The sequence below is a fragment of the Coturnix japonica genome, chromosome 4 (assembly GCF_001577835.2).
Source record: "Coturnix japonica isolate 7356 chromosome 4, Coturnix japonica 2.1, whole genome shotgun sequence".
Taxonomy (NCBI): Eukaryota; Metazoa; Chordata; class Aves; order Galliformes; family Phasianidae; genus Coturnix; species Coturnix japonica.
Genome location: NC_029519.1, coordinates 22,492,748 through 22,519,947, shown reverse-complemented (window position 1 = coordinate 22,519,947; position 27,200 = coordinate 22,492,748). Strand labels below are relative to the sequence as shown.

The window sequence follows — 27,200 nt, the reverse complement described above, 5'->3', positions numbered from 1 at the left end:
GTGATTTATTCATGCTGTGTCCATTGCACTATAAAACATGAATTGCCATCTATTGAAAGCCACTGGAACAGCAGTGAAGCTTCTAAATGCAAATTTATTGCCAGTAGTAAAGTGATACATGTAGTATGGCAAATAAGATCACAGAATGTCCTGAGCTGGAAAGGATCCACAGGGACTGTTCAGTCCAGCTCCTGTCTATCTTCCAAAAGATCCAACTTCAATTGGAAATGAAAACAGGCAAGCAACTTTAAATTTAGACTTATTGTAAAAAAAAATTTTAAATACTTCTTACTGTGTCATCAAAACACAAAAGCTGCCTTTTTTGAATTGCTCTCAGTAACAACAAACATCATGTCTGTCAGAATGTTTCATATGCACTCCTTGGATCTTGAATTTATTTTCTTCAAGCTATCTAACCATTAAACAACAAAAATTTAATTCCCGGCATGTAATACTTCATAAGACCATTTTAAAACAATGTTTTTCAAATCTTTTTTCTCTCAATCTGTTATTTTTTAGACGTACACATTTACACTTTTAACTTGCATCTTTTTCTTCTTAAATTATAAAAAATCTCATCTTTTTCCTCAAAGTGAAAGCATTTTATACTACAAGTCTACAATACAGCACAACAAGAAAAGCACCAAGTTTCTGTGAAACTCATTACTGGACCTGGAAATAAAGGACCACAGTACCTACATCAAATACAGAAAGTAACATTTAAAATGTTTTCTTAGCTTCATATCTCTGTATTTAATCTATTCTGTGCTAAAACTGGAGAACACAGAGAACTAGTCTCAGTGGATTTCCAAAAGGCCTAGAAAACAGAAGTTTTAGCTGAGCACTTTAGAGGTAACTTGCTATGAGCTAAGAAGTGGTTTGCATTGCTCTCTGGTTTCCATCTCCCCCGTGCTTTGGATTTTAAAGGGGAGAGAAAAATCTTTGCTGTCCTCATTTCACCCACCCCCTTCAATTTCTTCCACGACTTTAATTACATTTCTTCTCCATAAGCTTGTCTTGCCTTTATTTTAAAGAGATGAGAGCTTGCAGCAAGGTTCCCTAACAAAACTTTCAGTTGTATTTTTAATGTACGAAGTCAGAAGCATATATTAAAAGATACAAAAAGCCGCTGATTATTAATTCCAGTTAAACTATTACTGAGAGAGAATCACTGATCAGAACTATACTAATTAATTTTACATATTCAGTCATTTTCAACAAGAGCAGCTTTGTGAGTACTTACAGTCTATCAAGCTTTGCTTAATGTTAAACCCTCACCTTTTGTGCCAGCACACTTTACAATATTGTTGAAGAATTGTTGACAAATGTAACATTTAAATTTTTCACAAGAGAGCTAAAACTGAAATTACTTACTTTTTATTTTAATCACTGCTTTGTACAGCTAAGTAGGAAAAATGTTTATTAATCTACACACAAAGTCCTCCTTAAGGGTAATCATTTTATCAAATTACGGTGTGTTAAAAAAACACAATTCAGAACTTGACAGTTTTTGTTAAGCTTGTTTTTGATAACTGGACACGGAAGTCGCTTCTGGCCATTTGGATGCATGTATTCTACTTTCATGGAGCTTTTGAATAACAATCAAATTTAAACATATCACTCATTCTGCTGAACCAGCTTGACAGTTTTGATAGCACATTATAGTAGTTTATATTTCATTTCTGGAAGATTTCAGTAGACATCTCAGAACTAGGCTACCTTGGAAGCTCAAACTCCAATGGGCTCTGACTTTGATCTCAGGTCATCTTTAGTTAATGCAAATAACTCATGGAGAGTTCTTTCATATTAACATTAACATGGAACTTTTGAAGTACCACTTTCTCACATCCTTCTTTATTTATAACTTTGTTGGGCAGCTCAAGAGGCATCTTTGTGAACCACCAAGAACTATTTCTCAATCATTCAATTCCTAATTAAATAAAACAATAATTAATGGGTATGATGTTTGTTTGATTAAAAGCAAAGCAACGATAGCCTTGTAGAAAATAAAGTTGTTTGCATTTTATTACAGAGAAAGTGAAAAAGAAATCCATATTGTAAATTCTCTCTGTTCTTTTCTCCTTTGAAATGATAATAGCAATGCAGTGGGGAGAGAAGCTGGATGAGGACAGAGCAAATAGGGGGAATGTTATCTGTGAATACTCTGATGTACAAACCAAGTTTTGACTTGGTATTATTCGTGCCCTTCTGTTTAACTTCTTAAAAATTCATGAGTCCAGCAGTGGCAATAGTTAAACAGTAACAGTACATTTCTATCAGTCTTCCTGCAAAAGGAAGAAATCCATTTTTAACTTTAACACGAAAACAGAAGGAAAAGTAATGGCAGAATAAAGCTGGAAAAGCAGCAGTAATTATTCCATTACTCTAACCAGATGTTCTGATTGGGCCAGCTTTGCAAATCAAGTCCGTCACCAGCAGTAATCTGTCCTGGCTTGCTAAACTAATGACCTCTTACACTAGTTTCCCATTGAAGAGTGAAAATGTGCAAGGAAACATGAACCACTTTCTGTATATCAAAGATAAAATATGCTTTTTGAACTGCAACTTAAAACAATCTCATGTAGATTTCCATGCAAGAATCTGCTCAAATAATTCCATGTTTGATGGAAACTATCCCACGTCATATTAGGTATATAACATAATTTTAAACTCTTATATTTCTGTTGAAACCACACTCAAATTATCATCCAGTATAAAGCAAAACCAATTTAAACAACACATATTAATCCATTATCATTACAAGTTGGAACTCACAGAATCACAATGTGGTTGGGGTTGGAAAATGGCCTAGACCACTGTCCTGCTCAAACAGGGTCAGCTACAGCAAGGTTGCTCAGGATCGTGCTCAGTCAAGGTTTTGTGTATCTCCAAAGATCGGCATCCCACAGACTTGCTATAAAACTCGCTCCAGTGCTTGACTACCTTTATAGCAAAAAAAAAAAAAAAAAAGTTCCAGTTTAAACAAAATTTTCTGTTCTTCATTCTTCACCCACTGCCTCTTCTAACATCACTGGATACACTGACAAAAATCTGACTCCACCTTCATTACTCCCACTGGTTGAGTAATCTTGATGAGATTCCCACAAAACCTTCTCTTCTCCAAGCTAGTAGTCTCAACTGTCAGCCTCTATTTACATGTTCAGTTCTCCAATCCTCTGAACATCTTGATTGCCCTTCACTGGACTTTCTCCATTATGTCTTTATTACTCTGGCACTGGGGAGGCCCTGCACTGGGGTGCCAGCCCTCGAGATGTGTCTCACTTGTGCTAAAAAGAGGATTGTTTCCCTCAGTCTGACAGCAATGCTTTTCCTAATGCAGTCTAAACGACTGCTGCCTTTCTTTGTTGCAAGTGCACACTGCTGACCAACATTCAATTTTTCAACCACATAGATCACTAGGTGAAGGTTTTCTCATGTTAATTTTAACAGTACTGTATCACTGTCGACTATTTCAGGTATGCAGATCACTCTATACTATGGCAACTTTCTGCACCTTAGCAATAGGTCATTAAATCCTTCATCTTTTTAATATTAATAACTACAGTACAATACTGTATAAATACAGCAGAACATACTTTCTTATTTCAGGAATTTCTGTATAACTATGTAGTCTTTTCCCTTTTATATTCCAAGCCTTTACTTATCGGTCTCTCTTTGTGATTAAGTCTGCCAACCTGGATGACGAGTTTTCTACATATAAATGGAGTATTTTCAGTTTCTCTCGGCCTTACACTAGGAGTTATTCTCACAGTGTGAGATCACAGAATCACTCTGAATACATACAGTAGTTATCTAACTGAGCACCGTATTTTGTGATGCTGAATAATCACATCAGCAGCATTAGTTAGTCATAACTATTTTTGAAAAGCAAATTTGAAAATAGCTTTAAAAGTTGTGCTTGGACATATAAAAATCACAAAAGTGGATCTTCCTCCAATGTAGATTATATGCATGGGCACTGTATGGCTTAAAGATTGCATTTTTCTACACTGGCTCTAAAGACATCAGTGAAGCACAGGTTCTGGAAGATGCAACACTTTTCTGAGCAGAAGACCAAAATTAAGTGTGTCAGAAATTATAAAATCTTCCTAAGAATTTTTGTACTCCTATGATAAAATTCTTACAGTATGCTTAAGTGAAATCAAAATAAAAACATAAATGTATATACACAAAAGCACTGCAGTCACTCTGTTTCTTCTACCTATAACACTCATCACCACAGCAGATGTGCAATGTAGAAGTGCTTTATACAAACATAGCATTTATCTCTTTTGATAGAGTCCTAGATCCAAATTTAGCAGAAAATTCATGCAAACTACCTTCAAAAGTCCTAGCAGTTGTCCACCTACTTGAACTCCGTACCTTTGGAACTCTAACTCATAAATACAGAAATATAGAAAGATGGTGGCATTTTTTAAAGTGCCATAACACACAAATAAACAAATTAATCTGCTTCATAACAAGGAGTATACAACATATGAATCTTTCCTGACTGGACCTCATGTCACAGCTGGACCCTTTCCTGCCACTAAGATATTCTAGGCAGCTGGCCTTGTCCTAAAATATCTTAGCTCCACCTTTCTTGGATTCAGCACCATCTCTTTCTCTTCGGCAGACTAGCAATGAATTTCTCAGCTAATACTTCTTTAGAAATTGAACCTTGTAGCTCTGATTTGTCACTACACCGGAGTTTGAATCTCCCCTGTGGCGCAAGTGGTAGAAGTGCCGCTCTGCTACACAGAGGCTCAAATCCCAGGGGCTGGACTCGATGACCTCTAAGGTCCCTTCCAACCCGCACGAGACTATGAAACTATGAAACTACCTCTACCCACACTCACAAGCAGAAGGGAGAGGTGATTGTGGTGAGTTAGCTACAGACTCATTACTCTTAGCTGCTGGGTATAAATCGGAGGTATATCAGGGTTGCTGTAAAAGACAGCCATGACAAATTGGAAGCAAGAAAGCTCTGTTCAGCCACTTTCTCCCTCTTCCTTGTTCCCTTCCCCTCAAGAGACACAGACTATTTCCAGCCAAAGTACTTAAAAGTCACGTCAGACTCCTCAAGTCAAAACACTACCATTGCAATTAATTACTGTCTTCTGAAGGTGTATTTTCCATGTGTTTACATCATCAGTTTTTTCAAAAATAAGAAAGCCTATGCCTTTTTAAAGGACAACATATTCCTAAATAAGCAAAAAACACAACAGCTGAAGCTTTCAGAAAAAAAAAAAAAAAAAAAAAGCAGTTGGAAAACTCATATAGACCCTAGATAGAACAGAAGAGTTGGCAAAACTTCCAGCTGCCCTCTTTAAAGTCTGGGATATCATCTTCTCAGGAACTGTGCCAATGCAGTTTTGCTACATACCTTATGGCTCAATGCACAGAGTGGCTGCAGAGATGGCAGTCCCAAAGGAGCCATCAATCACAGCACATTCAGAGGTCTGAGTGCCGGCCTGAGAGCCAGATAAAGCAGGGTGCTGATGTCCATGGACATTTTTTTTTTTTTTTTTTTTTTTTGTGGTTCCTACTTATATATGACTTACAAAAATTATCATATTATTATTATTTTTATTATTTTAACAGGAGTTTGGGCTAGGTGATTTGACTGATGAGAGGTTGTTTTCTTGGTAGAAAATAAGATTTTTGTTCTGCATCTGAAGTACTTGCTAACGTAAACTGCTCCAAATTTAAAAGGCCATTTATTGACAGGTTTGAGCCTCCAGATTTCCACATCACTTTTATGATGAGAAGTCCTCTTGTTATTTAGTGCTTAAAACAAGAACAACTAATGAAGATTGCATCCACTCAGTTGTGTTCATAACATTTTTTAGCTTGTGGGCATCTCCACCACTGGTCTGTATTTCTGCTCCAAGATCCTGCTTGCTCTTTGCAAGGAGCAAGCCACAGCTAGCATGGGAGGGAAATAAATCCCAAAGATTCATCCATAGCAGACTAATATCCCAAAATTAAAACTGTCCCTGCATTCACTCCAAGAATTAATAGTACTATCCTAAACTTCAGGACTGTAGGATTAGCAAAAGAAACCCTGCCTCCCACAAACACATGGCACTGAAGAGATGCATTAAGCAGCAGTGTACAAAGGTTGTAGGTTGTCTTACAAAGCATGCAATGACCAACTATAATCTGATGATTAGAATAAAAAAGTTACAATAAAAATGAAAATGGCTTTTCAAACTGGCTGTGAAAGAAGTTATATGAGTGACTTAACAACTCATCATATCCAACAACAGTCTAAGTAGCTCATCCTCAGGAAGTTATCAAGATGAACTTCCCATTTAAGAAAATTATTAAAAAGCACTCTGCTCTTTAACTTGAGGAAGTTAGAAAAGGATCTTATTACTAGATTCCTGAACAGAACTATCTCACATATTTATCTCTATGCATTTCAAAAGCCCATAACAATGCAAAGAATTTTTTTTTATTTATTTACTTTTAGCATTTTTTTCTGCAGAAAAATAAAAATGAGCTGGAAACAAAACAAGAACCTTTAATTTCTAACCTGATTCCACTTGTTGCAGTGGAACCAACACTCAAAAGCTCAAGGAGAGATCTACTGAAATTCATTTCTATACAGGCTTTCGACTAGTCCTTTCCTTCAGCTTGCAAGCAGTATGCTAACCTGGGTGTGTTTGCTAACTTATCTGTTAGGATGATGTTACACTCACTATACATTTCTTACTGACTGTCTACAACAGTGGCATATTGATTTTGCCTTTCCCTGGTTCACTTCTAAAGCCTACACACTCAAAACAGTTACTTGAAGCTTTCTGATTCTTCAGTTCTGTTCTGTCAGATATCTGTGTTCTGACACCATCTGCTATCTTCATACTCCATCTCCGAACCACAGGCTAGCACTTCTGCTGTGACATCTTTTGAGATGTAAAATACATTTCTTTTGACATCTGCCTCAGCTCATCTTTTCTCCAGCTGAAAATATTCTTTAGTGGTACTTTACATTTTAATTTCTCTACAGGATCCATTTTCACTCAAAGGATGCCAACTTTTTGTGGTTTATTGTCTTGCTATTTTGAAGAGAACTCATAATTTTTTTGTATATGAGCTCACAGTATAGTATGCAAGCAGGGAACCCCAGATGCACCAAATGAGTGATGCTTGTTGCTCTCTGCCACTTGTGAAAGCGTATGAAAACTTGCATACATACCTTTCAAGTGTAAGGTGGGGCTAGAGATTCTAACTCCTTCAACTCTGAGGATGCAATGATTTAAAAAAATCTGTTAACCTAAAATGAAAATACAAAGCAAGCTGATTAGATGAGATATGGTCTACTGGACCATGAATGGAAGATAACCCAATTTGAAGCCCCACCTCTGCACAAAATAAGTACATCATTAAAGTTATGACAACATCCAACTGATTTTCTCTCAAAAGTATCATGAGTTAATTGCTGCTGTTAATACAGTTGGACAGTTCAGGATCTAAAATACATCTCATTCTCCAGTCTTTAATCATCATCATGTATCAAAGCTGTTCCAAGAAGAAAAATCAAATTACTGAAAACATATTCCTTTTCTTATTTTCAAGCATTCTGAATAATGAGGTCCTTTCTCCTTTAGCAGAATGACTCATATTTTTACATATGATCATTGTTCCTAAAGACAGAATCACCTATCTAAAGGGCTACTGTCATTCAGCACGATTAAGTTCTTAAAGACTTACGGGTCTTCAAACACATTTAAAGTTACAAACAAGATATTAGGCAGTAGGTGTTAACACCTTTCCTGAGATAGTAATCACCAGTGATGCAGTTTGTAACAGGTTTTGTATTAAGTATATTGATTTCCATCTCTCTCTTCATTGCTCCATCTTCTTTCTCATCTCTTCTGTAGTCTTTCCTTTGCTCATTTTTTCCCAGCCATACTTATCAGCAACCAATTTTCATATATTTTGAGGTATAAATCCTTTTTCAAGGCAATGCATTTGTTTTTTAATTGTCTGTCATCATACGCATTTCTAAAGCTCATGCTTGCCTTATACAATGCCCATATATTCCCACTTTGTTAAAATTAAATCTATATTCTGGATCAAGAAAAGACAAAATAACCATGTTTTAAGCCTTTTACACAGCACTTCTAGGGCCCTCACAATAGTATTTGCAAATAGACTGTCTATAAAAATTCCCAGTTGATCTAAGTGCATATATCTAACCAAAGCACATCGTAATATAACTGCCAGCATGCTGACAAAAACCTCACCACCAGCATTTTTTAATATAATAGATCTATGCTACAAGCATTTTCTTGAGCTTTCTCCTTTCTGACTATTACAAAATCCTTACTTCATTCCAGAAAAGGCTTCCTACTTGAATGATTATAACTAAATCTATCAGTACAGTAGTTAATTTTTTTTATTTTACATAATCCAGTATAGGAATAGATATCTATGTCTGCTATCTTATTTATCTTAAGATCCCTTCACAAACATCTACAGAGTACTTTTCCACATTTCAAATGAAAGAAATTATGATTTAGGTAGCAGTTAACTGCTGGGTTTTTTCTTTTTTAATTACTTTTCCAGCACATCGTTCATAATAAAAATGTACAAAATCATCTGTTTCCTTTAAGAAAATAATTAGTCTTTTAAATAATTCTATACCACTTTTTTTTAGAATCTATTTCTGTGTCTGTCCTCACATACCTTTTTTCTTCTGCTACATTCTGTCTATTCCTTTCTGTTTGTTCAGAATGTGTCCTTCCCACCAACTTCACAGAAAATGAAATATTATCTTTCTCCCTTTATAATTCTTTCACTTTTTCATCCTTGCATATTACTATATAGAATAACACAAGTCATTTTAATAAAACTTTAATCTCTTTCTTAACTTTTTCCCTATCTTTTCTTTGGGATCATTTTCTTTTGAGTTTAGCAGGCTAGCAATCCATACTTTGGTATAGTCTCGCTATCTGTGTTGAAGGAAAACTGACTTTTTTCAGGTTCTCTTCAACTAAATTCAGTTTCAAGGGTTTAATCCTTCCTTTTTTTTTTTCTTTTTTTTTTTCCTTTATGATGTACTGCTGATCTTGATGCGTTCAAAAGAAGAAAAAAAAGAATTTCAATATTTTCTGTTTCAAGACAGACTGTAATCTTTCTTACATCTTTCTTCCTCGGTGCAGTTTATGACAAGACCTGAAATACTGGAACCATATGTTCTAACTCAGTAAGATCAGAAAGCTTTCCTATTTTTTTATTATTTTTTTTTTTCTCTCCTTCATTCTCCCTCAAGGACTTTTTCCAATTAATAATGTGCAGTTTTAAAGTTGTATTTCCATGTTTCCCTGAACATGGAATAAGAATGATGAAAAAGATAGAGAACCACATCCTCCATGATAAGTCTTGCAATTGTTTTCCATTATAGAAACGTGAAAGTTTTCCTTCAGTATTTAACATATCCTCCTCCTGAAAAGATCCTTAAGTCCTTCGTGTTATTATCTTTATAATTTTATACAGTGCTTGCAAAATTTTTTTGTGTGTTTGTAGTCATATTCAGAGAGTTTTACTAATATTTATCTGTAAGCTAAATGTTTTATTTTTACCTCCAATTTTGACCTTCCTATTCATTCCTCTCAAGCTATATCTTCCACAGATTTCAGAGACTTGACAGAAATGGACTCCTTAAATCCTTACACAGCAGTAGGTACTCTTCTATTTGTCCTCTAAGCACATACTGCTTCCTCATGTTGGTGACATTTTTTTTAGCTTTTGGTTTGAAACCATTTTCTGTTGTCCTATCACAATAAAACCTGCTAAAGAATCTGTCCTCTTCTTTCTTACAGTCCCATCTCGCTCTATATACTAAAATACTGCATTCAGTTCTCCCTAGAGTCTTCTCTGCTCCGGGCTGAACCACTCTAGCTCCCTCAGCCTGTTCCCTGAGAGAAGGTGTTCCACATCTTGGACTTCTTACAGGGAATACCATACCTGTACATCTGAGTGGGCAAACCCCAGCTGGAAGTCAAAACTATAAAGACACATGCAGCTTTGTTCACCTCCTTTTCATCATTATCAGGCTTTACACAGGTCACATTGTGCACAACCCACTGAAGGATCAGTCTCTGTCTAAGGTGAGCATCACCACATCTAACTCAGGCAAGGAAGAATGGCACAAAAACACTTAGACATGGCAGAAAATGTGTCAGGAGCAGGTGACCTGCTGAAGCCTTTGCAAGTGCAGGTTTGTGGTGGACCTGCTGATTTGGAAAACATGCCTGAATATACAGACACAGACACAATCAGCATTGCACAGAGTAGCATATCTCTCCATGGGACAGCCTAAATCAGGCAGCATCCAGGATCCAGACTGAAAATCATCTGACAGAAAACAAACCTGAAGCTAAAGCACCTTGTGTTTGTGTTATCTTGGATAAAGTTGAGAAAGAAAGATGGGTCTCCCTTTGCCAGCTGTAGGTCCAACACAAACATTATGCTTGGTAAGGCAACATCCTCTTTAGGAATAAATTATTCCAGCTTTATACTATATATTTGATAATATCTGTGATCTAAGCATTATAACTCATTTTCAGGCTCTGGCAAAGGAAACTGTGTATTTTTAACCTTAAAACAGACAACACCTCAGTCACATTTATTGTCACCAAAATGAAAAACAATTGCTTACCACTGTCTATAAATTAATTACATTTATTTTGCAATGGGCAACATTTACTAAAAATTGTAAATAACAAGTCAGAAATCATATAAATCACAACCCTAGCTAATTCAGATCTGCATCTAACAGAGTGAAATTCATTGACAGCTCACTACAATGAATTAAGAAAAGTAGTAACTGCATTTGTTGAAAGCAATAGTGTTGGGGTGTCTGTGCATGCATTTTGTTTGGTGGAGTTTGAGGGTTTGTTTTGTTAATTATGTTTTGGAGTTGGTTTTATTGTTTGTTTGCTCTTTTGATTTTTTAACAAGCATTTAGGAGGTTATTATAAAATTGCTCTGAGCCGCACCATTAACATAGAAAAGCCAATTACTACCCTTTAATCAGAGAAGACACTCTTATTTATTGGAAAGCAACTTACTTAGACTATTGTACTGTAGAGAGATGTCAGGTTAATGATATACATGTACTAATTTGCATTGTATTAAGTTTCTTCATTCATTTCAGTTTTCCCATCCTCTAATTTGGAGTGAACTAACGTATTTGTTTTTTAAATAGTCTTCGCAGTAGAACGTGCTCAGACCTGCCCTGCAATTTGCTATACAGTTGCCAGATCAGATTTTATCTTAACATGCAATACACACTAACTCCAGACCAACCCATCCACTGGACATTTATTTAAGTGTTAAGCCCCAGAGCAGAAATCGTGGAAAACAGATATTCTGATATGAAAATAACACAAAGAGGCCTGAACAAAGAGACATATTAAAGAAATCAAAAGTTCACTGCTCTGATGTGAAGGATAAGAATATTGGGATGGATTAAATAGTAAATGAAAAATATAGAAATACAAAGAGTATTAAAGGAAGAAAAAATGTACAATTAACCCCATGGATCAACATTTTTTACATCTAAATAGGATAAAAATAGATGACTTATGGTGCACCAAGCAAACTAGTAAAGCAACTACTAAAATACTAATTGTAATTAGCAATTTAGTAAAAACTAGGTGGAAATACCCAAGCAAACAAAAAAGGTTCTTCCAGGGTCAACAACAGGGAAGAAAAAGTGGAGATGTCATTACCATCTGTGCTAATTAGTAAATTTGATAATTTGTATACAATTTCAATAGATGGCCTCTGCTGCAGCTACACAAAGGCAAACAGATTCACAGTTAATTATTTCCTTAATAGCCTTTTATATGCACAATGAAGGTCAGCACAGATATCACATACAGACACATTTAATAAAGCTATACAGTGAACAGCAATGAACCGTGCCCTTCATTTCCACATACATCCTGCACAGCAAGCTAGTAAATTATTTGGGAATATTTTCTACTGCCTACGTGTGCTTACTGCTGAGCATGACTAGTTGCTTTCAATTTTTAGTTTTAGGTTTCAGGGTGTGTTTCTTTCTGGGTGTGGGAGGGAGTGAGGGCTGACGGCATAGACATTTATTCTTGTCACCCTGAAGGTCTTCTCCAGGAGGCTCTTACACAGCAGTCAGTGAGAAGAAGGGCTGAGAGTGAGATAAGAAGCTTTCAAACTCCATACACCAGCAGCAGAGACACCTCAACCCAGAGTTGCATGACAGCAAGCATCTTTGTAGATGCTTAACCACAGCCACCAGCCACGGCTGTTTATAGACTCAGAGAGCAACCAAAATAAATAAATAAATGGATTATAAAACATTTATGAATCATAAAAGAACTAGTTTGTGCTCAGTTGTAGCACATATTTACAGCGTATAGCCACATAAACTTCACTCCAGGTCCCCAGGGCCATATTCTTTATATTCCATTTTCCCAGCAAACAGCAGCAGAACATGCATTCAGTTGACAAAAAGATGCCCAACTACCACCTTAAATCTGTCATACAGTTCTTTTGACAAAACTAATGAAAATCCTATGTAAACCTATAGGCAAAGCAATGAAACCATTCCCTTCAGACCCACAGTAAGTGAAAAAATCAATTAAAGTACTTGAAACAGTGGAAGCCTGGCTTTAAATCACTGTTGATCAAATCAGATAAGCTGAACCTGAATTCTTTTCAAGATGTATTCAAGTAAACTTTCTCTTTCTTCCCTTGATAGGAAAAAGAAGAAAATGAATAAAAGATGACAAGAAAGTGAAATCTTTAAAGTTCTTCTTCCTTTTTCCAATGAAACAATTAAAAATACAAAAGAGAAGTATTAAGAGGGAGTAATTAGCATGTATGTTGATTGGTAACTAGCAGAAATATGAACAGAATAGTACTGTAAGGAAAGACCAAATAAATGCAATAAACATTTACTTTACTTCTTTACGTAATAAATTATCACACAGTATTTCATTTATATGAAATATATGTCCAGCCAGAGCCCCCAAGTGAATATATACTGCATGAAGAACCTGAAGCATGAGCTATTCTATATTGAAAACTCCATTATCTACTCCTTAGTTTTGAGAAGTTGAGACATTTTGAGACATTTTTCATTGAATCTTATTTATGGAATCACAGAAACCTAGAAGTACATAGGTTGGAAGGGACCTTAAAGATAATCTAGTTTCAACCCACTGCCATGGGCAGGGTTGCCAACCACTAGATCAGTCTGCCCAGGATCCCATTCAACCTGACCTTGAATTCCCCTGGAGATGGGACATCCACAGCCTCTCTGGCCAACATGTTCCAGTGCCTCATCACCCTCTGAGTGAAAAAATTCAGCCTAAAATCTAATCTAAATCTTTCCTCTTTTAGTTTAAAGCCATTCCCCCTTGTCTGGTCACTATCAGACCATGTAAAAAGTCAGTCCCACTCCTCCTACTTATATGCTCCCTTCAGGTACTAAAAGGCCATAACAAGGTCTCTCCTCAGCCTTCTCTTCTCCAAGCTGAACAAGCTCAACTACCTCAAACCTTTCTTCATAGGAGACACAGGAACATGAGAAGCATGAGAAGCCTGACTGGACACAAAGACTAAGTCAAAGAACTTGTGAAGTACCTCAGCTTTCCCCAGATCTGAGGAGGCCAGCTCTCCCTTTTCGTTTATCAGAAGGGATCCACTCTCCTTTTCCTGTCTTGTTTGCCCAATGAATCTAAAGAGTTCCTTATGGTTTTTCCTCATGCCTCACCAAGTTTAATTCCATCTGCACCATGGCTTTCCTGACTCCATCCTTTCATATCCAGACAGTGTCCCTATATTCTTCCCAGGCCACCCATCCTCAGCTTCCACTCTTTATACTTTTCCCCTTTTTCCACATCAGCCTTCATTGGCAGATCCTTGCTCAGCCATCCTGGCTTACTGCCTCATCTGCCTAAATTCTTATGCTAGAGGGATGGAAAACTGTTGTGATCTCAGAAAGGCATCTTCAAAGTGCTGCAAGCTCTGTTCTGTTCCATTGTCCCCAAGGACAGTTTCCCAGGGAATCTCATCCTACAGTTCCTTAAACAGGCTAAAGTTCACTCTTCCAAAGTTCAAGGTCCTGACTCCACTCTTTGTTGGGCCCACATTCCTTGAGATCACAAATTTGATCAGAGCATGACTGCTGCAGCCCAGGGTGCCTCCATTCTTAATCCCTTTAACAATGTCTTCTGTGCTGCTGAGCACCAGGTTCAGCAACGCTCTACCTCCAGTGGGTCTGTCCTATATGCGAACAGAAATTTATCACCAATGAACTCCAGGAGTCTCCTGGATTATTTGCCATGTTGTTTTCCCAGCAGATGTATGAGTGGCTGAATTTCCCCAACAAGGTGAGAGCCCGCAAGCTTGCAGCTGAAGCAAGAAAGCCGAAGGATTGCTTTATATTTAAGGTGCCATCTTCATGATACAGGTCGTGATGTATCTGCCCCACATGCTTCTTCACCCTGATGCAGCAGCATGACAAAGCATTTGGCAAGCAGAGGAGAGCAGCAGCCACGTGCTAGCGGCCAAGGGCTATAAAGTCTGACTGACATTATGTCATGCCAGTAATGACAGAAACAGATGAACAAAGTCAAGTTGTCTAGAGAAGAGTCATAAATGTTCATAGGTAAGAAATAGAAGACTAAGTTTTCATATTCTTCAAATATTTTAATTTTCTTTACCAGCTTAACTCTAAAAAAGCACCCCTTGAGCAAGATCTTGCAATATTTTACAAACAGAAAGGAATTAAATTTAAATAAGTTAATCTCCACAAACAATTCTACCACTTTCACTCAACTCTGCACTCTCTATCAATGAGTGACAAGATCAGACTTTTCAAAGTGCTTTGTGCTTGTTATACAGAGAACTTTTCCTTGACAAATCAAAGAGATGAATTTTTCTAAGCCCTTCTATCTTTGCTGAATAGCATAGTCACTCCAGTTACAGAAACTTCTGTCACCGACTTTTCCATTATTTACATATTTACTGAAGTACAGTTTCTCCTACATATAACAGATGTTACAAATGATTATAATTGAATTTCACGTTTGCAAATGATTAAAAAAACATTATTTCACGCAACACTACAGAAAATAGGTGAATTTGGTCCTGAACTTTGCCTCTGAGGAGATGCTTTTTAAGATGTGCAATTAAATAGCTCAATTTCCAGTCCACACAGAACTAAGAATTCTTAGCGGAACTTTCAAATTACTTTTTATGCCAGGCTATTTAATTTTAATATCTAAATATAAATATTGAATTCTTTTGTTAATAACAACCAATTTAAATACTCTGACATATAGAATTGTTTCTTTGGATTTTGTGAAATTCTTTCAGCAATATGCACAAGACTATTACAATGACAAGACATGACACTTGTAGAGACATTAACAAACATTTGCAATGACAGAAGATTAGTTCCTGTTTCTGTCTAAGACAGAAGGTGGTCAGATTCTTTGTTAAGTAAACTGACTCTATTGGAAGTTTTCCTGCAAGAAGGCTGCATGCCTTTGCCTACAGCAAAATCACAGAAGAGTATTCTGTTCCTGCAGACTGCTCCCCTAAAGGCACTCAAAGAACCCTGCAGACAACTTAAGTGCTTTGGAAAAAGTGAGAAAAAGAATGCTCCCCATGGACCCCCAGCAACGGTGGAGGTATAAGCAGTGCTTCGCCATTACTGGGCCACATCAGGGATCTCATTCTCAGCTCTTGTCTATCACTTCCACCTATGCAAGAATAGTCTAAAATAAAAATCAACAGATTTTAATGGTGCTTAGAAAACTGTGTTATGCATATGTGACTGCCACACAGTGGAAAGACCAGGAGGAATCAGACAGTAATACAAAGCCTCTAATGATTATTCCAAAGCAGTCTTAAGATAAGAATTATGTAAAACTTCAATTTTGATTTATTTATTTTAATTGTAAAAGTTAGATATCTATCATCATCTGAAAACAAACACTGACAACGCAAATGAGAAAAGGATACAGGAAAGCTTTGGCGCAACAGGTACAACAGTCACCATCTGGGGTTTTTAAGTATTAGATTTCATGTCTGCATCTTGTATAAAGGCTTTGACATTTTCTATTCCTACTTAGATGTTCCTTTCTGCCAGAAATGACCATTGGTCTGTGATGGCTATGGTCAACTCTATAGATAGGCAAAACCTCCAACAGAGCCCTCAGCCCCAAGAACTGCCCTCTCTGATCACAAATGCTTCCCAAAGACCACTGGTTCACAAGTGCATCAGTGGGATGAGCAAAAGGAACCCCCACTGGTACTGCTCTAGGAAAACCTGGCGATGTTTTTGTATCACCACTTGTTAACTTAACCAAGAAAACTGCAAGCCTCTCAGGCAGGATACATTTCTTTTAAATAAAACATACCTAATTATATAACCATCCACCTGACAATGGTAGACAAACATGATGATTGTTATATGATCTATACACTGAGTTATTAAACATTTCCCCCATCAGTATGTGATGCATGAATGCACACCTCCACTGTTCCATGTTCTTCTACCTTGCTTCACATTCTCAACTTTAAGCAGCCTTGGGACAGACAACAGGTCTTCCTCAGAAACAAGTAACAAGCCTTCTGGAGCCTGATCAGCCTCCTTGAGATGCACTGAGCTTTCATATTTCAGTGCTGTGGTAGCCATCTCATAATACAGTGCCAACAATCCGCCCCCATAAAACAGGCTCCAGTGGTACAAGCAGAATTTAGGAACTCAGCCAATTGATGAATGAAACAGTGTCCCTAGGCAAAAAGAGCTCCTCAGCAGTCCATCAGCAAAAAGTAATTTATTGCAGTGATAAGCTTTTTGTCCCCTGTGTAATGCAGCTCACACAAAAGAGTTCACAAAGAATGAGAGCAGCTGAAGGACAGTGAAAGGTTTCACATTTTATTGCAAACCCTCCAAACCAGTCTTTTGTGACCAGAAACAGTGAGAGATGGCAATACTTTCATATGCATTTTCAGCCTGCTTTCTAATGCATTCATCAATTATATATGCAGAAGAAGTATTGCTTACTCAGGGCTTAAATATTCCACCTTATATCACAAATAACCAACAGTTTTCCCCTGAAAGTAGAATCGTCATCCTCAGATCCCATCAAATGAAGGTTTAGATCTCAGATTCATTACTGTTTAGATTTTGAGCTGCACAGTTCCATCTTAGTTCAATAAAAACTGTTGGAAAGAAAAAGAATAATTTATGTCAGCTCTAAAATTAAGAAAAATATCAGACATTCTTTGTTTCTGTGTTGTAGGCACTAACAAGGCAGAACCCTGTTGTTTGTTAGAAGATGCAGCAGAAATTTAGAATTCCTGAGACATTTCTGAGAAAACTACATGTGCTTCCCACATGCCATTCTCCTCAATGAATTTGAGTAGGCATGCCTGAAATAACTGTCAGTTTGGAGGTAATACAGTGTTGTCTGGACAAAAGCACATTCCCTAGAGCTGGTTTTCAAGTTATTTGTATTTCTGTTTGCAAAGTCCCATGCTGTCAAAGCTACTAGGCATACAGCAATCACCAAATACAGTTTTCCCTCCTCTTTTCCTAAATACAGAAACTTCTCCACTCAGAATGAGATTCCCAAACATCAATACAAACAGAATGGCCAGGATCCCCTTCTTTTTCTTTTCTTCCTGAGAAAAGCAACATGGTTCAGACTTCAGAAGTCAGAACAGCTGCTCCCATCTGAGAGACCACCACGTGGGCTATTTGTTCTCTGAGATCAGAGAACAAGTACTATTTAAACTTCAACCAGTGTTTTCTCTGGAGAGAACAGACATCTTTCCGAAGAATAAATTAAGCATTCAATTAAAGTCTACAACAGGTAAGTACTGTTCTTATCCTTTTGGGGAAATAAGTTCGATACTGCTACTGCAAACCCCTATAATTAACTCTAATAAGACACACCACACCATGAAACTCAGTTCTCTGCTCAGTGTTCAATATAAACAATACAGATTTTGAAAATGAGAAAAAATGATACATTTCAGTTATTTCTGCAAAATACTAAATGATTAATGCAGACTATTGGCACAATACCAGACTCTGTTCTATATCTGCAGGGCTAGGTCTGTTGGCACCTCTGTTTTTGTAAAGATCCGTGTGCATCAGGACTTCCAATGCAATTTCCAATTCTTTCCTTTCCACATGCATACGTATGAATCTTGTAGTATTTCTAAATACAGAACATGCTATTGAAATTCACAATAATATGGCATTTAAGAATTGATTTTTTTTTACATTGATGGAGAATCTAATTTAAGTTAAATGACAATACTTATGAAATAGCCTCAGGATTTATTGTTTTTAGCATTACCTCTCATCAACTACAATTTAGCTTGTAGGAACTTAAGCAGAGAATTTAATTAACAATTCAGTTCAAACTGCCAATAAATACTATATAAGTATTTATATACATACGAGCATGATCTAAAAATAAAAAGACACTGCTTCCAGACCATTGAACGTATTAAACTGAACTGAACAATACTAACTTACGTATTTTAATCATCCAAAATGGTTAAAGGCAACAATAGTCCAGGAAGATACAAATATTCCTTTTACTTTTCATTAAAATTTTGACAATGATGATTTAATGAAGCAGCACGAGCATCTCTAACCTCCATGTTCTTTAAGTAAATGCCATTCTAGACTGTAGCTAATGTGTCAAAAGAAGCTCTCCAAGTGTTTAGCTTCAGAATATAAACCAAAGAATGAACCAAAGGAGTGTACCTGCTTTCACCTGATCAGGTTTTTATGTGACTTATTATGGCTATTTATTTGGACAGCCTGGTGATATTAGAATTAGGAACAGAAGCAGCAAGATTTGTGCCTGCACATAATTCAGGGAAAAAAAAAAAAAAAGTATTTCATATATTAATAGGAAAAAAAATGTTCTATTACAATACAAAGGGGTAAGGGGAAACACTGAACTTGAGCAGCAGGAGTTGAAAGTTTCAAATGAACATCTACTTTTTATTGCTGTATATTTCAGATAACTTCTTTGCTTCTAAATCTGATGATACTGTAGACTCTTAGACCCACTAATTGGGTCCCAGCCCTCTTGATCTGTAATGATTTTTTTATAGGCCTTATACAACCTTTTCTGAAAACAAGTCATTTTTGCAGCCCTGGTCCTTTTACCTACTAAGATCCATTCTACTGCCAAGAAGGCAGTAAATAAATAACTGATGTAAGAGTAAATAATGAATAATTTGTAGTAAGTTACCCTGAACTAAAGCAAGCGATTCAGAAGACTGAACAAGCAAGCAAGATGTAGCCGCTTGGGGAGGATTATGAAAATGAGTAAACAGTAATTCTGCATTACAGGACTGTCTCCACAAAGCATGTTTATCAGCAGGGTAAACTTAACAGGGCAGACATGATGGAGATAAAAAGTACACATGTATATGCTGGATATAGACCCTGCATCCTTGACCTACAGTGTTATGATTGCTGTAAAAAAAGATGATAATGCATTGCTGAAACAGCATTTTAAATCACAATCACAGCATTATTCGCCTAGACACAGTTTCTGGTGTCACTGAAATGCATACAAACCTGTAAAACAGAGGCGTGCTGTAGTGGGTGAGAACGGCTTCCAGCTTCGCACAGCTCAAGCAGTGCTACCAGCCTTGCCGATGGGATGTTGGTAATTGGTTCATCCTGCAGAAACCTCTCTGAGTTGTTCTCTGTTGGAAATCACTTACATCCATGAGCAGGATGGGAAACACCACTAATTGGCTGTGTCTATTTAGAGAACCTGAGATGATGCTGGCAGCCAAGCCAAAAACCACTGGCAACAAGATTACTGTTAACACTTTCTAAGCTTTCCATCCAAGAAGCATTAAAGAGCAATGTGTATAAGAATCTCTTCATGATTACTAGAACACTTTTTATATCTATGGTCAGTGAAAAAATGCAAAAATGTCATGGCAATTTTCCACAGTTCATCTGGCATCACCAGAGTTCCTTGTCATTTTCTCCAGTCCAATTCCAGCACTCAGACTCTTTTTCTTCACTAAAACAGTGCAAAAAATAAGATGAAGTACAAGATCTAACATTCTTAGGTTAATGTTTTTGGTCCTTGCTGAACAAAGATTTATTGCCGGACATGGGAGACCTGTACTTGTACTTCTGCACAGGAGCCTGTGGCACCTGCAGTCTAAGACTCACCAGGTCCAAAAGCCAAATTTTGGCTCTACTACAGAGCATTCTGCCTCAGTATCACAAGTATGGAACTGCTGAACCAAAACTTGCCTCCCAACATTTTTTTCCTTTCTTTTTTTTTTTACTTCTTTTTGGAGGAAATGGACCTGTGCAAACCTAACTGCATAAGTATAGCATGGAGATTGAAAAAAAAAATAAAAAAAAATGCAACAGGCAGTTACAAAATAAGAAGAACTAGATCAAGAATAAAGTTATTTCTTGAGATGCAGGTTCTCAGACAGAACTGCTGAGGCAGAATACAAGATATGAATAATTTTAAATTATCTTTGCCCCTCAGCTGGCTGATTTTAAGTGACAGACTATGCCTGCAGTATGAGGGTGTCATGCCCATGGCTGGAGGGCTACATTTATTGTATAAGACCTGCTCCAAAAGTAATGCTTCAAATTTGCTCATGTTGGCAAATTTGTATCATGTTCTACATCAGAGGTAGAAGTTGGTGGTTTGGCACTAGATTTTGAACTTCCCTGCCAGTATCCCCTTATTTTTTGTCACCAAGCATCAAACGGTAGTAGAGGGGCAGTCTGACAAAACAGCCTCTGATATGGAAATGCAGATGAAGCAAAGGTGTGTCATTGAATTCCTCCATGTGAAAAAAAAATAGCACCCTCTGGCATTCATCAACACTTGCTGAAAGTTCATGGAGATCAAACAGCGGATGTGATTACAGTGAGGCAGTGAGTGCCGTGTTTCAGCAGTGGTGACTGCAGGTCACCTTCACTGGTTCAGATTCTTACAAGTGCAGCGTGCAGGCTCTTATTTGTGCCAATAGAAATACATAGCTAATGGTGGTGACTGTTGAAAAAAAAATATTTTGTAGCTGAGAATTTGCTCTATCAACTACTTTTATTATACTCTTTGAAGATTCCATGGAAATAAATAGGAAGCATTACTTTCAGAGCAAACTACGTTGTTACTTCAGACACCACATAGTTATGAGGAAGTTGTGCAGCTGTGCAGAGCACTGTACTGATGCTGCCCTGGGAGGCCTAGCCTAATGCCAGTATGCCAGACCGCACTGGAAACTGCAGAACAAACAATTTAAGAATAAAATAGACATCTGTGATATTTGCCTCGAATTATTCCCAGTCATAAGATCTGCCTGACCTGGGCCACATGTATCTCCATTGTTATACCAATGGTGAATTCTCCATCCTTTGCCACCACCAAAAGTTGTGGTTATCAGACAGAACTTGGCCTCCGCACCTGCATTTAGGATGTCAATATAAAGCTGATTTCAATGGGAGTCAACTGAAATTCTGAACTTAAACAAAACCATTGAGCCAGTAAAATTACACACTGACAGGTGTGATAACTGTAAGATGGAGGGGAGGGAAGGAGAAAAAGAAAAGGGGGGGGGAAGAAATAGCACAGATAAAAATTACAGGTAGGGTGTTCTGCTAAAATGCTAAAATATGTGGGAAGAAAGTGAGAAATGAGCTCTGAAAAGGTGAAAAGAAATTTATGAAGAATACAGTTCTGCATAACTTGATGGTTTGACAACTAATTTTCGAGATTGGATGAATTGTCTTTGAGCAATTAATCTTTTTTATTATTATTACTTAATTGTGAAGTGTCACTACAGCTGTGGTTAGCACCTTAAGATATACATCACACACTTACCTGGAAAGTGCTCTAAATATTACACTTCAGACTTTTAGTATACAGCTTTTAAGATACTTACGTACCGTCAGATTAAGAGGCTACAGTAATCCATACAAATAATACTACAACATATGCTAGTTTAGAAAGTATCCTTCATCTAGCACCACACAAAGCAAAGCATATAGACACAAAGAAAGCTATTTAAAAACTTTTTGTGCAGTTACATAGATTTCAAAAAGGATAAACATTTAGAAATATAAATTCACATCTCAGATTCACAGACCAAAGAATAGCCTGTTTGGATCAGAAGATGCATCACTTCATCAAAATATCAGCATTGGTAATAGCACTGCAACTTCTTTCATTCTGTGCAAGACTTCAAAGATACTGTATACTCACATCTTCTCAAACACAGTTTCACAAACCTCTGAACATCAGAGCGTAACAAGAAAGCTATATGCAGTGAAGACTGTATAGGTGTGGAAATTACATAAAGATGATAAAAACAAGTTAGAGGGAAATAAGATTGCCAAGGTGAAAAGCAGGCACAGAAAATGAAAGAGATAATCTACTTCATCTTGGGTGTTTACTGTATTCATGAATTTCAAGCTCATTTAGAAAATAATGGACTGTATTTGCACTCACAGCTGGGAAACATGTGATTGCCCTATCCAATCATAGAAAAGCTCTTAAACACTTCACTGAATCTATTTATGCACAAGGCCTGTTAGGACAAACAGTTCTGCAGACTGAAAATTCTGTTTCTTATGCCTACATCACTTAACCTGAAAAACAAAGAACAAATTAGATGCTCAGCCTACTTGTTGTTTTGCTTTTTTCCAGATGCCTCACTCTGTTCTGCTTGCTCACTGTCTGAGCCTGTGATTCCTGCTGCTGTAGTGATTCTCTGAGCTAACCCTAGATGGAGAAACCTTGTAACTCACTCATACTAGAAGCATAACCATCTTTCTGAGTAGCCTAACTGCTAGCTTCTGTAGAGGATGGTGATAATGCTATACCCTTCCAAACAAAATGTTAACAAACTAAAACACTACTTAGGAAGAAAATTTAATTCAAGTACCCAAACTCCCAAAGGACACAGAATTTAAGATCACACATTAAGGAAGCACTCAAAGTTTGTTTTACTGCACAGCTGTCACCAATGAAGTGACTGTGTTCTGCATGTGGAAACACCATCAAAACCAAGACACCCTCCAGAATCTGAGATCAGCTATACAGGTATTAGCATACAACTTTATAAAACAGTAATAATAGACCCAGACAATTTCTGTTACCGATTATTTGAATCACAAAAGTATAGATGTACAAGTAAAACAGAGCATCAGTTTTTTTCTTCACAAGTTTGATTTCTGATCTTTTGCACTTGTTGAGAAGATTAAAAATTATATATACATATACACACACACACACATATATATAAAAACACTATATTTCTGCCAGTTATGCAATATATCATATTGAAGGTTCTTTTGCAGGAGGCAACTTCATCCTATGCATACGCAAGGAAAGGGAACCACAGTTACCTTGCTATATTCTGATGTTGCTGGCCTGCGTGCACTACCTCTGCAAAGACAGACCAGTTCACTGCAATATCTCTGGCTTTTATTTCCATTTGAAACACAAAGCTTCCAGATCTCATGGGGAAAGGACCAGTCAGCCCTGGGAGCACAAGTGAAGGGGTGGAGCCTGGCTGCGCCTCTCTTACACCTCATTTAAGGGATGACTGCTACTAGGGGAATGATCTCTTTCTGTAGATCCCTTCTTGGTGAGGCTTTCCCCTGTGATCCTAGAGACTTCTGACATGGGTGAGCAATCTATCTTCCTCCCTTCATTTGTAGCAGCTTTCTGTTGTGCCAGTCCTTTTGTCATCCCACACTTGCTGTAATGCCTTTCCCATTGTATTGGACAGCAGTACAATGACTTGAAATTCTCCCCACCTTAGCCGAATTCTCCTAACATATTTTCAGCTCATTTTTATTCCAGCTCTAATGATTGATATGAATCTGCAACTCATTTTCTTCCAACTGGATCATCTTTAATTTCAAAGGAATATGTACATAATTATGTGACTTATATCCAAAACTGATATTGATCAGTACTCCTCAACTGCTGCCCAACTGCAAAGGCACCTACATTTCTCAAATCGTAAAAGGTATCCCAGTGTCTAAGACTCCATTCCTCCATTTTGACATTACTCTTAAATGTTTAGATATTGGAGTACAAAAGAAGAATGAATAGTACATTCCTGACTAAACTGGATTTGCTAGATCCCTATTCACTGGTCAAAACACATACAATGTTTAAAATAGAGTTGACAGAGACCAACTAATGACAGTTTTTGCTAATCGTGTGTTTTACACATTTTACTCATTTTTCATTTAATTTGTGCCTGCTCAAGAGATTTAATCAGTTGAAGGGACTTAATGAGGCAAAAGGTAAATTGAAGATTCATGTTTAAGCTTCAGTTTATAAAGGAAAAAGTATGTTTTCAGCAGCCTCTGTCTTTTAGAGGAAAAACTGTGAAAGCAGTCCAGATGAGTAAAAACAAGTGCTGTTCTAGAAAAAGGAAATTAATCAAACTGATTTATGGAAAAAGTGATTACTTTTAAAAGTTGTGCTTCTACCCTGAAAGGGAGCACAAGAATGACATTGTGATATCCATTGTGTCTAATGAAAACAGCATGAAGTTTAAGAAAAATGCAACAATATAGAGAATACAGGGGTATTTTGTGGGACTAAGATGAACCATCTGCTACTTATTTTTTGCTTCATCAGTAAATAGCAAACCATTCACCGTTATGCCTATATTTTGCTCTCTAGGTCTATGGGGGTTTTATGTTGTTTGTTAATACTAAATATTTTACTAAGTCATCTATTAAACAGTTAGTCAAAGACAATGGAGAAATAGGCTCTTCAATATACATGTGAAAGCATTATAATTCTTGGGACATTGCCAAAACTTTGACAAATTTAATTATCATTCCTAAGTCTAGATTCACATGTTTCTCTAGAACTCTGATCATTCAGAAGTCACCTGTGAAATCACTGTGAACCATATAACTCATTACAGCCTGTGAAATGAATTATGCTTTCCCAGGAAACTGAAAAATAAATACATCAAATATATACCTCAAAGAGCAGTAGCAGTAAGATAATAAAACTGGACAATCTGACAATAGGAGAAAATTTATTACTAAAAAATAACTAATAATGTCTCCTAGCACTTCTTAATCACAGCTATTGAACTGTTGCATCCTGAGGAACATGGTTTGTTTTAATTATTTACTGGGAGTTGGTAGTTTGTTTGGAAGAAAAAGCAATTATATCCTGACACTTTATTCACTATCAGTTTGGCTTTTTTTCCCCCTGATACTGTTAAGAGGAAGGTTATCTTCCTATGGAAATTCTGACATTTCTGTAATTGGTTTTGCAACACTTCCCAGGAACTGTAAAATATTAATAATATTAAATTTGCACAAAAAATGGGGTTAAGATATTATTAAGATTGATGGCTTATAACACCAATAAACTGAACTTCAAATAGATTAAGTTACTTTCCTCCATTCCTGTTAGATACACACTACATAGCCTATGGGGAGTAAAATGTCTAATGCTGTTGAAGAGGAAGATCAAGTACAGTTTCTTTACAGACCCATACAAACCATCCAGAAAATAGTAATAATCATAATAAATAAAAATAATCAGAAACAAGCAAATCAAAGTGTCTTTGGACAGGTAAGAACACAATTTCACTGAAATTAAAGGGAGTTCTTTTATGTTTAGCCTTAGGGTTAAGGACCTGTTCTCATCAGTTGATCAAAACTAGGAAAAGTAAATGAATCTCAAAAATGTTGTGGAAGGCATTGGCTAGTTGCAGTATTTCAAATATTTCAGAGTATCCAGTAGAGTATTCCCATGACTATAAACTGTTGAATTAAATATTGAACTTCAAAATCATTTTATTCATCACACTCTTATGTTGTTTACACTTACATTATGAACCTGTTAGCTAAGGAGTGCTATGTGAACAGCCATAAAAATTGAAAGGGAGAGGAAAGGAAAATGCTGTAAGTGGCAACACCAGATCACAACAACATTGTTTAGACTGAATTTAACTCTCACACAAGGATGTTTTCATCCTTCAGTTATATCATCTAAGAACCTTAATTCTTAAGTTGCTCTGCAGACAAGAGGTAGCAGTGGTTATCAGGTCACTGCTAAGTGTCCTGAACATTATATGTCTGTCTCTGAACCAGAGCTAATATACTAAAAATTTTAGCAAGACTGATACTCTGGCTTAGTGCTGATCAAGCAGTTGTACAGTTCCTGGCCAACACTACACACACTCAGTGCTCTCTGAGGAATTCTCTGGAGAGGGTCTCTTTTACTCTCTTTAAAGAGGGCAGACAGCTTGCAAGTGTAAACCAAGTGGGCATCAAGTGCCAGGTATTTAGACACCATACCTAACAGTACGGACAAATGCATCTTTTCACCCAAGAACCTCACCAACACCGCATAGTTCAAGTAAATATTAAAACATCTATATGCTCATCTCTACCAGACTCATGTTATAAAGCTTTTAAGCCTTACCTATGTCAGCCAGCAAGTAACCTGGGGTTGCAGGAAATTGGATAGCCCAGATGCTCAAACAAATCCTATTTTCTAGAATCAGGCAGTGAGTGTTTGGACAGTCAATAGTTTTTTCTAGTACAGCAAAATGAAGAGTAATTTTTAAGTTCTCTATATAGAGAGAAAACAGTGGGAAACACACACTGTTGAATCTGTCAACAACAGAAACACATGCCAACACAAATAGCATGTAGCATTCAAAGACTGTTGATTTGAAATATACGTAGGTGATGCTAAAATGGCAGTAAATAATTTGAAGAGAAAGATGTAGTTGACTAAATTATCTCTCACTGCTCATAACCACCACTCTTAGTGCCCTTCGGTGCTGCGAAAAACATTTATTGACTTTTACTTTCCCTTCTATTGCTAAAGCTCACTAAGGTTAATGAAGTTACTCAGCACCTCTGATCTAGCCAGGACAATGACTGGAAAATGCATGCATTTTAACAAAGCAAGAATCAAACAGCTTAAGGAAATAGTGGTAAGAATTGCTTTCACAGCATCACAATTAGTAAACCCACAATGACAATGCTAGTCTTCCCATAAGGGCAAAAGTTTACCAAGTGCTCAGCATTTGCATAATCCAAATAAATTCAGTCATGGAATCAGACAACGTCCTGTTTTTGTTTGGTTGGTTTTGGTTTTTTTTTG

At 36.9% G+C, this 27,200-nt stretch overlaps 1 long non-coding RNA gene across 1 annotated transcript; it reads right to left on the bottom strand.

The window, feature by feature from the left end:
• Positions 1-649: 649 nt before the first annotated feature.
• Positions 650-7,286, bottom strand: LOC107313080. The gene is made up of 3 exons (XR_001554784.2): positions 7,205-7,286; positions 2,776-2,943; positions 650-2,285 (listed from the first exon to the last, which is right to left on the bottom strand). It is a non-coding gene; the product is annotated as an uncharacterized LOC107313080 (long non-coding RNA).
• Between the last annotated feature and the right edge of the window lie 19,914 nt (positions 7,287-27,200).